The sequence below is a fragment of the Cydia strobilella genome, chromosome 21 (assembly GCF_947568885.1).
Source record: "Cydia strobilella chromosome 21, ilCydStro3.1, whole genome shotgun sequence".
Taxonomy (NCBI): domain Eukaryota; kingdom Metazoa; phylum Arthropoda; class Insecta; order Lepidoptera; family Tortricidae; genus Cydia; species Cydia strobilella.
This window is the reverse complement of record NC_086061.1, coordinates 4806009-4824941: the sequence shown is the minus strand read 5'-3', so window position 1 is coordinate 4824941 and position 18933 is coordinate 4806009. Positions and strand designations below refer to the sequence as shown.

Sequence of the window (18933 nt, the reverse complement as noted above, 5' to 3'; positions counted from 1 at the left end):
ATAGGTTAACCATCTAAGTCTTAAGTGCGACGTCAGGAAAATAGAATAGAATATAGAATATAATATTTATTGTTGTATTTTTCCCCCTATAGGTACTATAATTCACACTTGTCAATGACATCCAAATTTTCAATCGCGTTATTCGCGTTAGTCAATGGGTGGGCGATAATCACAATTTCCGTCAATCGCCTTCAATCATGTAACTGCGATTGACAACCGTTCAATAGTTGTACAAAATCAATCGCAATCTTAGCGCCACTTGCACCATCCCACTAATCCGGGGTTAACCGGTTAAACCGTTAACCCAGTGTCAAATTGTACTGGTAACCATGGTAACTACAGGTTTAATCGGTTAACCCCAGGTTAGTGAATGGTGCGAGTGGCCCGTGATTTCGCGATAGATCGTCTCGGAGCCGCTTTAAGCTTAAAAATCCTAGGTATCTATATAATAATCAATATCCCGCCAGTAGCGCTAAAAACGAAGAGTTGCATTAAACAAAAGACCAGTTTCGTTACAAAACACTCGTGTGAACAGCCAACACTTTTGTGGCCATTACAACACGTCCGACTTTACGAAACTGCCGATTCTAGACTCATTGTTTTTGGTATTGAAGTTCATCATTTATATTGCGATTCGCATCGTATCAAGTGTTTCGAAAACCTCTGTTTTGGGCGCAATGACATTAAAGATCGCGAGACTGATGCGACATCTATTGCGTAATGGTTTTGAGACTAGTTTTCGTTTGTTATAGAAGTGCGTCCATCTAGCAAACGGGTATTGAGTGCGCATACAGAATAGCCTTACTATACAATGTCATAAATGCAAAAGTAACTCTGCCTGTCTGTCTGTTATTTACCTTCACGCTTAAACCGCAGCTGAACCCATGGAGATGAGATGTGGCATGTAAACAGTTTGAGGCCCGGGGAAGGACATACGGTAGTTTTTAGGGTTCCGTGCCCAAAGGGTAAAAACGGGACCCTATTACTAAGACTCCGCTGTCCGTCTGTCTGTCTGTCACCAGGCTGTATCTCATGAACCGTGATAGCTAGACAGTTAAAATTTTCACAGATGATGTATTTCTGTTGCCGCTATAACAACAAATACTAATAAGTACGGAACCCTCGGTGCGTGAGTCCGACTCGCACTTGGCCGGTTTTTTTATCAATCACCATCATCATTCCACGAAAATCTGTACAAATGAAAAACTGTATCATAATAACAAATTGGAATTGAGACTAAATACAGACTTGAGAAAAAGTGAAAATTTACTTCATAGATTTCTATGTCTGCATTAATACTCAAATTGGTTGATAATAACTGTTAAATGAATGTTATATAAACATGTTAAACAACAAACCGACTGTTTTTTTTTTATAGAAGCATACGTAAGAAATCAGAAATCAGAAATCAGAAACATTTATTGTTCAAACTGTGTAGGTACAAGAAGTACTAGTTACATAAGTACTAGTTTTATGGTGTATGATCTTTCTAAAGTCCGGTTTAAACCAAGCTTTGTTTTAACCTTGCTGCTCTTTACGATTATATTAAAATAATATAGACAGTTCATTCACACCATAATCCGTCTAACGAGTCTCAAGGCAAAGAGTCTTAAACGCCGGCAAAATACACATAAATTTAGTTCTTTCTGATTAGAAACAGTTAAACCCAAGATTGATGGGAGATGAATTGTATGAGGAAAAAGCTTGATTTGCGTCATCAACAATTAGTGATTCGCTCAGTGATAAAATTAAAAGGACAAGACTTAAAAGGCTTTACACTGTATTTACCCTGTAATGAGTGTGGCGATTAAAGTTATCGTCTAAAATTACCATTAAAAATGTTATACACAATCGAAAATAAAAACTACGTGTGTGAACACAAACCGGACAAGTGCGAGTCCGACTCGCCCACCAAGGGTTCCGTACGTTTTAGTATTAGTTGTTATAGCGGCAACAGAAATACATCATCTGTGAAAATTTCAACTGTTTAACTATCACAGTTCATGAGATACAGCCTGGTGACAGACAGACAGACGGACAGCGGAGTCTTAGTAATAGGGTCCCGTTTTTACCCTTTAGGTACGGAACCCTAAAAAGAGTTAAATAACCGGGGTGAACCTTTTTTTCGAAGGAAGAGAGATGGTACCTAAATTTTTGCATATTTCAGCCATTTGAATTGATCAAAGTGTTTTTTATAAGTATCTAGTTAATTTTTTTCCACAAAGGTTTAATTTATTCCGCAAACCTCAATTTTTGTGTAGAAATTCAATTAAATCGTATTTTCATAGATTGCGTAAGTTCAGAGTAATAGGCCAATTTATTCAGTATGATAAACATTTTTCAAGATGGCGGTTGTTCGTTGAGGTCAAACATGGTATGGACATGAAAACGGGACCACTAATAAACATTGGTCCTATTATATCGATTATTTTGAATTAAAGTCCACTTAACAAAATATTTTACGAAAATTGTAAACGGTATTTCGTTTTCTAAATCTAACAGTTCTTACGTCATATATATGTATATTTAAAACAGCCAATAAAACAGGAAAGTGAACGCGACGTTTAAAGATGCCCCACACGCTCCGTTTTCACATTTGTTCGAATATAATACGTTCGTGGGGCTTTGCTCGTGTGAGCGGAATCCAAATCGGCTTTCTTTTGATACGAATGATACGATTCAAAGTGCCGCCAATGTATCACATCCCTTTACTATCAATTATAAAAAACCGAGTCAAAAACGACGCTAGTTGTTACGGAATAGAGTTCAAAATGGAATAGAGAAGTCATTAATGTTTAATTATACGGCTAGTAACATTTTTGACACGTTCGAAGTTTCGCCGTTTTGTGAAAATAATGAAAGTGAACCGTTTGAGATAAACACATTGACCTACGCAAAAAACCGTACACACAGGGAGTAGATAAGCGTGCGAGGTATAGTTAATGCTATCTCTACTGAGCTCGTTCACTTACCTGTACTAACAATGGCATTCTGTTAAACAAAAGCCATTATTTCTTTTATGTGAGCGCGTGGCCTTTGTGCCTGAGCGCGTGGCCATTGTGTGTGAGCCTCAGGCACAAAAAGGCCACGCGCTCACACAAAAGAAATAATGGCTTTTGTTTAACAGAATGCCATTGTTAGTACGTAAGTGAACGAGCCAGTAGAGATAGCGTTAACTATATTCAAAATAATGCACACACGCTCTTAGGCTGCCTTTCCACTAAGGCGGAGACGACCGGAGATGAGAGGAGACGTACGGAAATCAAGCTTTGCTATTGGTTGTAAACCAGCGGAGCGGAGAACAGATTAATTACACCCAATACTGTTGGTTTGTTGATTTTCGCATGCCTCCTCTCATATCTTTCCTCAGTGGAAAGGCAGGCTTACTCTCGTAACATAAACTTGTGTTCAGATTATTTTAGGCAACTAGACCTCTTCTTAGCTATTTCTGCTGCTGAATGTACAGTCAGCTGCAGAGAAAAGTGACCTTCCCTGCATAGAAGTACTGCAAAGGTGCTAAGCGAATAGTATTGCTGACTGTACATGATTTTAACTATCCTAAAGGGTATATGGCTTGTGAACCATCAAAAACTGTGCTAAATGATAAATATGTAGTAGTTACAAAAAATAGACACAATGCGGCTGTGCTTTTTTTAGGAAAAAAAATAGTCATCATATTGAAAAAAAAAAATGTAATTAAAAAAAACGACACAATGAGTAGGTATTTGTTTATTAATTATCTTTACTTCCTACACATTTCAACTTATTTAAAATTGACTGAATAATTATGAATTGTCAATGACTCTTATGACCCTTTGGCTTTGGGCATGTCACGATTATGTCACGGCCTACCGAGTTATCAATACTGTCAAACATGAAATATACTCTGCATAATGTTGTTTTGTTTATGGTATATAAATATACGTTAATATGAGTTATGATGGCAAAAGATAACTGATAGATAAACGCTTCAATATTATTTGTAAAATTAAATTTGTGTAATAGACAAGTAAAGTTAATAAGATAAACATTATGAGACACTTCCCATTTTTGCATTCGTAAAATTTTTTTATAGTAGTATTTTTCTAATAGCTATAACCATACAATTTATAACCTTAAAACACAAAATCTCGCAAAAAATTGCATTGAGATGACTTCTGTCACCAAACTGTTTTAAAAATACTATAGTTTATGTGACTGTACATAATGAAAGGCATTAAAATACTAGTGTGGGTTTATGAAATTTGTCTTTATACATGTGTCGTTCGGTCGTTCCTAATAAAACGATTAAAACTACAAGACGATTGGCACTTTATTAATGTTCATTTTGTAAGGTAGGTAATGATACACAAAACATAATGACTGTAAAAAGTGTTCATTGACATCATCCTAATCGATAACAAGATTAATTTGATCTTATTCTAAATCAATTCCAAAGCTAATTGACACACTATTAAAACACACCGATGCCCTTGGTGTATTGGTTGCCTAATGTGTATAAAATAAATATGGTGCGGTAAGTGTCAAACGTCAATATGACTGTCGTTCAGTCTTATTTCTATTTAAATTTGTGAGGAACAAAGCACATCAAGGTTTGGCGAAATAATATTTATTTTCTCAGGTTTAGGGGGCCTAGCGAAGATGACAATCGTAGATCGTAGGTACATCGATGTCATTGACAAACCCTAAACGAATAGAAAAAAATGTATCGGGATGACAGATGCTACGTAAACTCACGTGACTATTTCCATAAATGATCTAACTTTTATTTTTATTTTTTATAATCATTTATGGCCTGGGTGAAATGATCTAACTTTCTATTGGCGTTTTCTATCAGCGATCGTCATCTTGACTAAGCCTCCTGGAGGCTACAATCTCGAAGACTTGATGTACATGGTACTTACTAAAAAAGTGACCAAGCCCTCCAGGTGGCCGAGGCCATAACCTCTAGGCCACCCGGTGACAGTGGCACCCGCCTGATTCCCATTTTCTCGAGTATACGCAATCTTTAAAAGGCGTCCAGGATTTCCAATAATGCAAATCAAAAATAATAAAAATAATTTGATTTTTCCCTAGCCGATGATGATCATACCTAAAGGTTGTCTGTAAGAGATCGTTTTTTAGCGATAAGATCGCCTGTTGTTTAACTCTTCTTGAGTTGCCGAATTGTATTGTTTTCTGTATCGAGGTGTGTAAATAAAGTATTGTAATCATTCATGATGGTTTCTTAAAAAACGTCGATTGAAAAAGCTCCAGTTCTTGCATTTAAGTGCTCGTATTCAAATCACAATATCGGTACGTTCATAAAATGTTAATAAGCATTGCTGGTCTCATGAGGCCTTAGAGGTATTTTTTACTGTCATACCGCGTCGAATCAACACTTTGTACCCCCTACCGATCCGCCATTATGCGAATGTTGACCTGATAAAAGTTTAACTGAATATTTACCGTTGGATCTTAATGAAGATGGTGCACATTCAGTCACAGAATTGATTACCTCCCTTAGAATCCGCAAATAGGAAAACCTTGCACGTGGAATGATTTCGTAAGTTTATCATAATTATTAAAATTATGCCTTCCTTATTTCTTCTTTCTTTCTTTGTAATTTTTTGTAATTTTTTAGAACGAATTCCTCCCAACTTTTTGGAAACTATGTTCATTTAACAACTCTGCATGGTATTTGCAATGACGAAATGTGGAAATATCATCATTTTTGTCAAATTTTTATGAAAATGTGCCGTTAATAATGCCACTTACTCACTTTGTTCTGTTCAAGTCGGTACAAAATTAGATTAAACGGACTTTATGAGACCTATATCGCTTGAGCAATAATTCATCGAGTGGGAAAGTCTACTACATAATTGTATAAAGCTTGGTCAAATAGTGCCAGGACTCACCTTATAGGTCTTATTATTCAAGGTTTCACATTATGAGATAATATCCGAAAACTCACAAACACCACACTAACACTCTATACCAATAAAATCGGGTCATCTTGGGTATCAAAAGAGGGGCCCCTTTTTATCGCTATCGAGTGTAGACGTTCTTACACTAAAACACTATAGGATTGCTCTATTTATACTACACTATTTTATATTACATCAGCATAATATATTAATTAAGACTGATTTGTAATTTTACGCACGCACCGGTCGTTGACGCGGGTTCAACTACTACTGAGATTAAAAATCACGCTCTGATACTTTAATAGTATGATAAGTGAATGCGCGTTGTTGTAAGCGAGAGTCATCTTATGCTCTATCCATGGATTAGTGATCTGTGGTCCAGGACTTTGTCGGCAAAACGAAAGATATCGAAAACAGCTTAATTTAAATGTACCTGCTTATATTCCCTACAATTGCGGCTACGAGCGGCAAGCTTTTTCCTTTTGAGGAACCGTCAAAAACTGCTTATATTGGCTATTATACGACACATAACATAAATAACCTGAACCTCAAAACACTCCGACTGGTTTTTATATGGTAAATTTTATCTAAATTTGAGGCAACACTGTTGCAAATGTGGTAATATAATGAACAGAGGTTATACTGTGAAACCATTTGATATTTAAAACCAACTTTTCGGTAAAAGAAAACTTCGTTTGGTTCAATTCAAGAGTGAAGTTTTCTATCGGCACTAGCCAAAAAAGGGTATTCTTAGGTATAGCCTCCCTCTCATACAAGAGACTAATATCTGGGAGACCAAGCTTTGCTTGGAAAACATATAAAGACTCAAAAATGCGCGTTTTCCCAGAAATAAGACCTAGCTAGATCGATTTTTCGCCTACGAAAATCCCCATATAGCCCACTGCTTGGCACAGGCCTCCTCTCATGCACGAGAGGGATTGGGCTATAGTCCCCACGCTAGCCCAATGCGGGTTGGGGTCTTCACATACACCTTTGATGCAAGTTTCCTCACGATGTTTTCCTTCAACGAAAAGCTAGTGGTAAATATTGAGTGATATTCCGTACATAAGTTCAAAGTTCCGAAAAACTTATTCGTACGAGCCAGGATTTGAACTCGCGACCTCCGGATTGAAAGTCGGACGTCAGATCCACTCGGCTATCACCGCTTCATATATACCGCTTCATGTATATTATAGTACAGATGTAGTGCATAATTCTTTTCCATCGTATTTTCTCGGAAACGTTCGTATTTGTCATGCTGCTTACTTCAATCAACCTCAGTACTTTTTGTACCGAGACTGACTGAAATAGCAAGACACGTTCGTACGTTTCCATGAAAATACGATGGAAAATAATTATGCACTACATCTGAAACACATGTATGACATGTAGCAACATAGGTATGCAGTTATACGTTTTACGATTTGGATAATGAAATATTTACTCATATCCATAATGTATAAAAAACTTAACAAGATAAAAAAATACGCATTTGACCATGTGAACGTATCAGCCTATAATTTTATTATATTTTTTGTCACTTTCCAATGTCCGATCACAATAAACACAGCTTCTGGTTATTACGTTTCGTACGTGTTCATTTTACCAATCGCCATATTGAATTAATAATACGTGCCTTTATGACGACGCCGCAAAAAAAATGTGTTTGACAGATCCATGTTTTTGTTACTGTAGCTTTGGTGCTTGTGTCTTTAGAGTCCTCGTAATAATAACAAGTAAACAGGCGTTTTCTGCCAATTAACCTTTTTGACGCCAACGACGATATATCCGAACCGCAGGTCCTGGCAGGCACGCCAAAGACGGATTAATCTGTCACAGACCACATAAATAGCAACATATATATAGACCTACGCGCATATGCATAAAGTTCAATTTCAGTTTTGACATGGCGTCGATAAAGTCAAAGTACATAAATGAGATTTAGCCAACTATTTCCCCCTATTTCTTAAAACGTGATTAAAATGAACAATCATTTCTAAATAGCATTGCTCTAGATAGTCTGTTAAGGTAAGGATTTAAAAAAAATCAGAAACAGAATTGAATGAGACTTGGAAGACTCAGATTCGTTAAGAATTATAATTGGACAAAAAAATACACCTTTTTAAAAACAAAACTTCCGTGAGACACAGACATATTAAACATATTAATAACGGGTCATTCACGTATTTTAAGTCGAAAAACGCTCGACATGTTTCACTCAGTACCGAGGAGTGTCATCAGGAGCTTGATTCGAGCGTTTTTCGACTTAAAATACGTGTGACCCGTTATTAATATGTTTTGTATTTAAACATATTAATAAACCTGTTTATTATTCATAATATTACCTAAATTGAAGAAAATGGGGTCCATGAAAAATGAAGTCTGACCGGCTAAGTATTCGTTTTCAAGAAAACGGCGGAAAAAATGTAAAAGATATGCAGGTGGATTATCATTTTATTATTTATTTATTATTTACATCTAGTTTTTTGGGATGTATTTTAAATTCAATATACGTGATATAATCCGTTTTCATAGTTTTATTTCATAATTTTTTACTGTTTTTATTTATAGTTAACTTAGATGTCTGGCAAATAGCTCCCAATCCTTCATGCCATTTTTTATTCGCAAAAAATAAGGAACTTTATTAAGCTCTTAAACAAACGAATCATTAGTCAATATTTCAATGAAGACACTGTTTATACGGGGTCATAAATCAGGCCTTATCGCGATAAAATAACTATTAAGCAAACCACACCTGTATAAAGAGTCTGATACACTAAATGCGGTTGAGTAATTCAAGAAGTTATATAATACGTGTACGTACAACCCTTTACGTGTAGGTTATTTTTTTATAGTTTTTATTTTAACATCTTGTTGGTTTATATATCTATGTCAAATTGCAGCTTTCTAGCACTAACGATCACAGAGAGGAAAGCCTTCGACGGACAGACAGACAGACGGAAATTAACTCACGTAAAGGGTTCCTTAGTCAACAAAAAATGTCCTCACGAAGAATTTGTTGGTTTTGTACGGGAATCTCACAATTCACTGATCATCTAGCTAGTAGTAAACTACATGAAACTTTCCATACAATAAAATTTTGCGAAGGCTAACTGTGGCAGATGGTTAGGTGCGACCGACTCTTGATCTATAAAGTGCTTAATTTTTAGGGTTCCGTACCTCAAAAGGAAAAAACGGAACCCTTATAGGATCACTCGTGCGTCTGTCTGTCTGTCTGTCCGTCTGTCACAGCCTATTTTCTCCGAAACTACTGGACCAATTAAGTTGAAATTTGGTATACATATGTAAATTTGTGACCCAAAGATGGACATGTAATGTAAACAAATGAATTTTAAACACGGGGGCCACTTTTGGGGGGTAAATGAGAAAATTAAAAAATATATTTTTTCAAACTATATCGTGTTACATATCAAATGAAAGAGCTCATTCTGAGAAACTCAAATATAATTTTGATTGGGGTTAGGTTGATCTGTGTAAGATGTCCCCTGATATTTATTTATTATTTATTTATAATCCCCCATGGATTACACAGGTATTCTTAATCGGGCCAGACACTATCAGTGAAAGTGACATTATTATTGACAGTGTACCTAATGATTTGAATGAATCGATATAATATATTGAATATTTATTGTGATGAAACGAAGGAATGGCAATGATTTATTTTACTTTGACAAATCGGTGAAGAAATACTTAACATAAGGATTTTTGAAGGAAACCAGTGTACTTATATTTGGTAGAAACTAATTACTTACATCTCATTCAAAATTATAACGGGACCAACATACAAAACATGTGTGGCATAATTCGTTTCAAGGTATCTTATAAATTCAGATAAAACTTGTAATTAAGATTACAGAACATGAATCGTCAGAGTCACAAATATGTACCAATCAAAAAGCTATTGCATTCGCGAATTCAAACATTACCGTATTTAATTACATCGCACACAGTTTTAAAAGCTTTAAAGCCTTAATTATTACATCAAACCACAACTTTTTGTATTGCAAAAAGAAACCTTATTATAACAAACTACGTCTTAATTTTGAATGCTAATATAGTTCTCCGCGGTAGGTTGCATTTTAACTGTACACTGATTAAAAATTGCGGCGATTGGTAATTTTTCACAACCTGATCTCACTCTAAATGAAGCTTTATTTGAAGGGTGTAAAGTTTATTTTATCTTATATACAATCGAAAAAGGTTCATTCGAAAGATTATTAGCTGAATATATATTTTAATGCTTTGTAGGCATTCTGCGATTGTGTAGATTTGTTTCTGACCACTTCCAATAACCACCCAAGTTGACTCTTTAACGGAAAGTACATGTTTAGTATATTATTAAGATTACTCTGACTTATATAACAGGGCAATGGCGTTATCCATAAACGCGTTACTGGCGTGAATTAGCTATGAATCGTTTGTATTTATCTGTCATTTTGACTAATGTATTTGTAAGAAAGGGATAAAACATAATTTAACTAAATCGAGCCTATGAAGTTTTATGAATAAGGGGGTATTGCATGGAAACTTACTTTTTAGTAAGTAATTGACAGCAAAACTTACTCATACCCACTTTAGTCCAAAAATTCTTGTACACACGTTTATCTCCACTTACCTGAAAATAAATAAATAAATTATATTTAAATAAATATTATAGGACAATCTTAAGACACAAATCGACTTAAAAAAGTATTTATTGAAATATCTTTATCAATTTAAAAGTGAAAAAATTACTGTCTTGATTGAGACTTGAACTAACGGCCTCTAGATCGATACTCCAGCGCTCTGCCATCTGAGCAACCAAGACCTCATCCATAGCCAGCGAATCTTTCCACCTAGGGTCTAGGGGACCCTAGCGACATCTATCGTATCGTAAGAGCATTACAGTTCGTATAGCATCGTTTCTGCTTGTTAAAAATTAAATTATATCTTTATTAGGCAATGACCTCCAAACTCAAAATCCCCAAATGAAGCCTTAGGTTCAGGTGGGATAAATATAAGACACGGGTAAAAATAAGACAAAAAACTTATTCTATTTCATTCCTATTACATTAAAATAACCTTGTATGTAGACTTATTTTTAAATGACATAGGAATGAAATAGAATAGGTTTTTGTCTTATTTTTACCCGTGTCTTATATTTACCCCACCTGACTGTAATACGTACCTATTACTAACAGCAATCAATGAACCCATTTTATTTGTAATAAAGCTTACGAATTATCAATTACCAGTGTGGACGATGGTACAGTCGCGATCAGATATATCCATTTTTCGGAACGGCCGTGGTGCTCAAAATCATCTGAACATGCACTCTATCGCATTGACAATAGAGGCGTGTTCAGATATTTGTGAGCACCTTGGCCGGTCTGATATATCTGATAGCTACTGTACTAAAATGTCTTACTGCCTATGGACTCTATTGCGTTGGAATAAGGTTTGAAAGCAGTTAAATACGTGGTTCTTAGTGGTTACGTAACTATGTAAGAGTGTTAAATTATTTCAACTTTACTAATGAGTTCGGCATGCGTTAAGTGCTTAGCACGTCGCGTTGTGACCTGCTAATCCTATTTGTGACGTTAATTATGAAAAGGGTCCTTATTGTCGATGGCGATGGCACTTCCGCCATCATAAACGATGCTCAGATACAACGCTGCATGACGCAGAGCGGCGTAAGCGCCATCGATAAAAAAAAGTACCTTTTCCCCTCACTAGCTCGGAAAGCCGCCTTTTATCCTTTAAAACAAGCGGGGAAAAACGCATTTTATCCACTAGTGGGGAAAGTAATTTGACCTTGGATGGAGCGTGTTTAAGTAGCTTTTGACAGATAACAAAACGTAAAACGCTCATAATAATGATTCGTTCGATATTAATTATCATTAAATAAACAGTTTGAGAATTTAATTAACAATTCTAAATTTAGCGTTATTTAATGATTTTAAGTCATAAACCTTAAATTCCATAAGAAACATTTCTTTTTTTAAATGATGTTGAATGTAATTCCGAACGCACAAGTTGAGTCGATGAAATTTCAAAACGCATCGTCAACACAATTTACGCATTGACAACAACAATTTTCTCACCGCGACTCCGACACGTAAAAATACATAACTTCCAGAGTTTTCCGTTATAATATCGTATTATCGTAAAAAAATTAGTGATTCCAGTGATGAAGATGATCTAACGCCTGTGGATGTTGCACTTTCCTCGCTATAGTGAGGAGAAAAGTTTTGTGTTACACACGGGTGCAAATGTATTTTACTTCTCGTGTGTTGAAACACTCGCTACGCTCAGGATTCTATACTATACCTATAACTATAGAATCCTTTCGCTTGCTCGTGTCTCAATTCCACACTTGCGGGTAAAATACAACTTTGCACCCTTGTATAACAAATAACTATTTCATAGGTAATGCCATATTTTAGTTCTGACATATATCAAGTAAGGTATGATTGTATATTTTATTCCAAAACCCATTGTTTTTACAGTAAGCAATTTAAGTTAAAGTTTTTTTTTACTTGACTTGACCTTTACAGGACTTAACTTCCTAATTTTATGTAGTAAGTCAAAATTTAAACATTTACATATCTCATTATTTATACACTAAGAAATAGCTATAGTATCAGATTAAGCTAGAAAAATATGAGATATTGATGATAATGTCAACGAATACTTTGGGTTGGTGTAATGACAGAGAAAGGATGGCCATGTCAACTACAAAAAGCAAACGCAACAATGCATCTCGTTTGAATTCGAAAGTATCATTTTCATGAACTATAAAAATCACAATCGGAAGTAAAAGCTACTTACAATAACGAAAATTTTAACAAGAACATATTATATTATGAAACATTTAAATTAAAAGCAAACCTTACCAACCTTAGTCATTAGCAAAGTTCGCATAATTTCCACTTACATCATAGAGTAAAAGACGTGGTTAACATGCGAAACTTATAATATTTCTCACATTTTCGTCTACTTCTCAAAGGCGTAAGTATTTAAACCTTCATAGGCAGTTACTACATTTTAGAAACACTGATGAGGTAAATAGACGTAACTGTATTACATTGGCAAACATCTCACCGGTGCTTATTACTTTGCGTTTTTATTTTTTAACGCAAACCACAAAAAGTAGCTATGTAATAACACCTTTAAATGTTATTTACCAAATGACGTAACGGACATTTTTCATACCCAAATGAAATATTTGTTATCTAATAACATTAATCTGTTTGAGTATTAATTTGTTAGTCGGCTACAAAGGAAGAATTAAGTATGATATTAGTCTGAATTAAAACATAGGATTATATTATTAGAAAAGAAAAGTGCAATAATATCTCTGCTTTTTTATTAAGCAGGCATACATTTTCGCACGATTCTGGTAACCTTCGGTAGCTCAGTTGATTAAGAGCGATTGGACGGGTGTACCAAAAGATCGCAAGATTAAGTCTTGCCCGAAGCGGTGATTTTCTTAAATTTAATTTAAAACTATCTGTGCCAATTAAGCAAAAAATAACCAGAATGATTCTAAGAAAAGAAGTCTGCGTCAGTAAATAAAGTCATAATCATAAACAATTTCAAGATCATACGCCAATTAGAAGCAATTCTGTATCAGTCACATTTTCTAAGGAAAGATGTGTCATTTAAACTAATAATAAATGGTCGTAAGTCCAAAACATTAAACAAGACTTACGATGTTTGTATTTCACACGACAGTTGCCCTTTTACATACGTAAGTGGCAACAGTTCCATGAAACTAAGTATAAAAGGACGTCACTAGTATGTCTACAAACAATAAAAATCAAAACCACATGAAGGATGTCATATTATGAATCAAGCTTGCGCATAGTATTGCAAATTTGGGCAGTAATATATCAGAAATACTTCTCTGCTTATATTTCTATAATTACCTACTAATTTAAACTTTAGCCGCCCACAAATTAAAATTTACCATGACAAATGCAATTTTGATTTGTCGTAATGAAAATTCGGCATACGATGGAATAGTTAAGCTTTTTTCACCACATCAGCTGGTAAAGGCTCTCTTGATTGTTCAAAAACTGGTAAGAGAGTTACATTTTATTCACACTAAAGTAATCAGATGCAAATTTTGAGTTGTTTTCTCATATTAGCTGGTAGAATTGACTTTTAAATGATGATTCTGAATGATAAATATTTAATGACGTTCATATGGAATTATTTGGTTTGATTTTGTTTGATATCTCACAGTTAACATTTTCTTCGGGATGGTGTGGTGAAAAATGTTGTGTTGGCTATGAAACCCTCGAAACGCTCAAGATTCAATTTTTCGAACACGAGGTATAAATATTAGCACGAGCGGTTAAACAACAACTTTACCCCCTTGTATAACAAATAACTATTTTATAGGTCTCTCTAGTCGCCATTAGATGTATCGGAGCGGCCAATTGTCAACACGCCTCTATTGTTAAGGCGTTAGAGTGCGTGTTCAGATATTTTCGAGCGTTTTGGCCGCTCCGATATATCTGAATACGACTGTACATACATACTATAACATGAGAGTGGTTACTGCAATATTGGTTTGTTGGTAGAGCGATTGGTCGACCAGTTGGTGGACCTGTATTTCACTGTATGATGCAATTATAATGCTCATTAGATACGAATAATTAGTAGCAAACTTCAGCTTGTAGATATCTACACTGAACAATAAAACACATAACAATGTAGAACAACTTTAATTGTTCGTATCTTATTTTTAAGGTATTAATTATATTTTTTTGTAAAACCTTTCAGTATAACAAACACAAGGTTCGGCGCGGAAGTCAAAAAGTTACAGAATGTCAAGGATCAAATGAATTAGTGAAGATAACAATTATGTCTTCAGAATTCAAGATTAGTTCAGTAAATTCTTCCTCATAATTATGTAAACGTTTGGTTCGTGGTGTGATTACTTATATATAGGTATTTATTTTTAATGAATCATCATCAAGAGGTACGTCCAAGAATCGGTCGGAAGAGAGCATTCGTTCTATAATTGGGTCATAGTGATAATATATATATATATATATATTGGGTTACTGATGCATTACCGATTTTTTTTTTGCCAAATTTTCATATCTCAAACTATCTTTCCCAAAAATTTAAAACCCAACTAATCATTTCCCAAATTTACATAATCCAACCTAACCTAACCCAACCTAGTACGTCATTTTCATTTCCCAACTATGGGGTTGGGAAATGAAATGGTTGCGATAAAATTATTTGGGTAAAGTTATTCGGCCAAATGAAACTTATGCGAAAAGTTGGTTGGCAAGTGAAATTCGGCAATACAATTTTCGGCGAAAAGGCAGGATCCGATATATATTGGTGCTAGAGTCGAATGGACGGCATTAGTTAGAGAGACAGGATAACGAATGAGGAGGTGCTAAGACGAGTGAGTGAAACGAGAGCTATTCTAAACACTAAATGTAAATAGACGCGGGAAAATGATTGGACACTTAATACGACACGACTACTTCTTTAAAACTATCCTGGAGGCAACCTAAATCTATAGATATTGTTCTGTTTACGGATGTCTGAATAAACGAAAGAACAAGGAAGCAGAAATTTAACATATTTTTTTTATTCCGGACTATATTGACCGACATATTTTCAATAGTTATTTGTGCAACAAGAGGGGAAAGTTGGTTTTTCTTGCGAGTGTTTATTTTTAGTCCCGAGAAAGCGAAAGATTCTATAATTGAATCACGAGCGAAGCGAGTGATTTTAAGGTAGAATCTTGAGCGTAGCGAGGGACTCAAAAACACGAGATGTAAAATAACTTTGCTCTCGTGTCGCACACATAATTTTTCACTTCAGTAGTGAGAACAATGGTTAAAATGTATTTCGAATTACACAGAATAAACAGAAAAAAAAGTATTATAATATGTACGATACGATAAGATACGATATGATAAGATACGAGACGAGACGAGACGAGACGAGACGAGACGAGACGAGACGAGACGAGACGAGACGAGACGAGACGAGACGAGACGAGACGAGACCGGACCGGACCGGACCGGACCGGACCGGACCGGACCGGATCGGACCGTACCGTACCGTTCTAAACATTGGGAAGTTTACCCTATTTCACCGTTAAAGTGGATAGCCACTTAATGAATGAAAAAGCTCACTGTAGAAAAACTATTCGTAGAATAATGTGTACTCCTAAATTATCAGCGTTATCACTACATTTTGAAAAAAAATACACCATAAAGCCCCAATATTCAATTAATACATTTTATTAAATTTTTGCAACATTTCATCAATAGTTAGAGACAAAAGGCAATTATCAACGCAACGGAAGACACAACATTAATAGATTACAAAAACTTGAAACGGCTGAACATTGCGCAATTTTAATGCGATAAATTGCATTAGAATCTGTTTCTGTCCGCTTTCTATAACTGTAAGCCTAAACGAGGTGATTAATTGTGTAAATGATATTGCTATTCGTATTACTGGAACCGAAGCCAAGGCATCGCAGAATATCTCGAAGTACATGGATGCCTGTCAGAAAGAAAGACCTCAAAAACACCAATACGAACCACTCTGGAGACTGAGGCATACGAGAGCTGACCCCAAATAGAGATGGGAATAAAGCCTGAAGAAGAATAAATTGCTATCGGTATTACTTTCAGGAGTAACTTACAACCAAGTTTTTGACCAGGCCAATTTAAGTTTACATTTTGACATGACCAATAAACAGATTATTGCAACCATCCAGTAGACTATGACTCTAATGTTAAAATGATATCTAAATAATGTCAAAATCTAAGTTTGAATCGGCCTCCAGCTCATAGGATGAGACGAGAAGCTGAAGATGTAATTTACTGTCCTTACCGTTACCAATAACAATAAATGTCCAAATTAAACTATTGTAAGACATATTTCAAAATATTTAGATCAACAATAGTAAGTGAAACCGTACTGATCTAAATATTTTGAACAACAAATGTAGCTAGACCAAAAAAAGTTTTTTGATAGCATACGCAGTGCAAGTGTTATTTATACGCCATTTATTTTATTTATTTAAATATATTTACACGGCATCTGCCAATACACCGAATAATTAAACTAGCTAGTTACACAAATAAAAAATATATATAAAGTAAAATACAGATAGAGTTAGACCAAGAAAAGTCTGCAGAGATTTTAACAGCACACGCAGTGCCAGTGTTATTTTTACGTCATAATTTCATAGAAGTTTGACGGTTAAAATAACACCTGCACTGCGTGTACTGTCAAAATCTCTGCAGACTTTTCTTGGTTTAACTCTAGTCAAATTAAAAGTCAAATGCAAGTGCTGGAAACCTATCATCCATCATCTCACAAAACCTCAGACACTCCTGGCAAACAATCACACATCTCCACGCAAACAAGTGGCACTCTGGTGCTGATGTCAGGAGTGCATTGAGCAGCGATAACGCGCGGAGGAGTGGCGAGTTTCTGTGCGATACTGTGCGCGCCGCCGGCACGGCCAGTAGTGGACGCGTTCGCGGCCTCAAGCAGACTCGAGGAATATCCGGGACGTACAACCTCGCTCAAGACTCGACTAGACTCGAGCTACCAGGTTCAGGCAGTCTGAGTCACCGCGCATGCGACAAGCCGTAGTCAGCAAGATGTTGTTGCGCCTTACCTCTAGAGAATTATATCCAAGGCAGCCTAGTAAAAATTTTGTTGGGTACAAAAAAGGGTAGTCCCATATCTTTTTTTGTACAGAAATCGCAAAAAGGCTTTTTGGATCTTCTCTTGAAGTAAGGCGCATGAGGACTCGTACGGGTTCCAAATAATAGATGAGGCCTCAAGCTTGCTCCTTACTAAGGTCACAATACAATACAAATCCTCTTTATTGCACAACCTCAGAATAAATGTACATGGAAACACAAATAATACATGAAGATAGAGGCAAACAACAGGCGACCTTATCGCTAAAGAGCGATCTCTTCCAGACAACCTTTAGGTAGTGGAGAAATGACACACATAAATTAACCACCTGAAATATAAAGCGTCATAGTTTCATAGAAGTTTGACATTTAAAACAACACTTGCACTGCGTTTACAATTGCAATCGTTGCAGACTTATCTTGGTCTGACTCTACCTAAGTACAGTTTATCAGATAATTGAAATGATTGGTTTTTTTTTTCAACTGTCAATTTCGGGGGCACGATTTTTCCTTAGCGCCGTTAAACCGTTAATCTAGTGTCAAACTGTACTGGTAATGGTAACCATGGTAACTCCGATTAACCGGTTAACCCTGGGTTAGCGGGATGGTGCAAGTGGCGCTTAAACTTTATACATATTATAAAATTGATAAATCTCGGATTGAGACAGATAAGAATCGCTTTGTACGAATGAAAGTTTCAGTAGCTTTAAACAAATGAAAACGAATAAAAAAATATGGCTGATTATACTTTCAGGTTGCATTCCTCCATTTCTTGGTTCTAGCGTCGATTTTTTTGGTGATTTAATCACATAAACGGAATTTTCTTACCCTAAGGCTGGCGAGATATAGACAAATTACATAAAGAAAAATACAAACATTGCCCAATGCAAAGCATTGTACAGAGTCCATTTCGTGATACACAACACTTCATGATTTCTTGTTTCTTCTTGCTGTTGTTGTCTGTACATGTTCGTAAATGTGTTGTGATCGTCATGAATCTTTTATCTTTTTTTAATCAATGCTGATCAATTTCGTAAGTTACACAATTTGTGATTTTGTTTTAATTTTTTCCGCAGAAACTTAAAACTTAAACGTGCGTTTTATGTCCAAAAACGTCCCATGGCAATGGGAAAAACGAAACACTGATCACGATTTATCATTGACAATCAGTCAATTGTACGATTTGTACGTGACAGTGCACCAATAAATTAAAATTAGGTAACCTTTATGAAATCTAGCTTTATGGGGCATTGGGTTTCGATTAGTTTCACAAAAAAACTCTGTTATTGAACGACCTTTGGTGTTAGATGAGGTTA

General features: G+C 35.5%; 1 protein-coding gene across 5 annotated transcripts in view; it reads right to left on the bottom strand.

Annotated features, from left to right (window-relative positions):
* The window catches only part of LOC134751000 (A disintegrin and metalloproteinase with thrombospondin motifs like), a 197074-nt gene that overhangs the window by 128815 nt on the left and 49326 nt on the right, over positions 1-18933 (bottom strand). Inside the window, exon 1 of one of the 5 annotated variants that reach the window (XM_063686312.1) lies at positions 5898-6010. The exons of the other annotated variants lie outside the window; for them this stretch is intronic. The gene's annotated coding sequence lies outside the window, so the exon portion shown is untranslated. Of the gene's footprint in view, positions 1-5897; positions 6011-18933 lie in introns of those variants that run through there. 5 annotated transcript variants of the gene reach the window in all.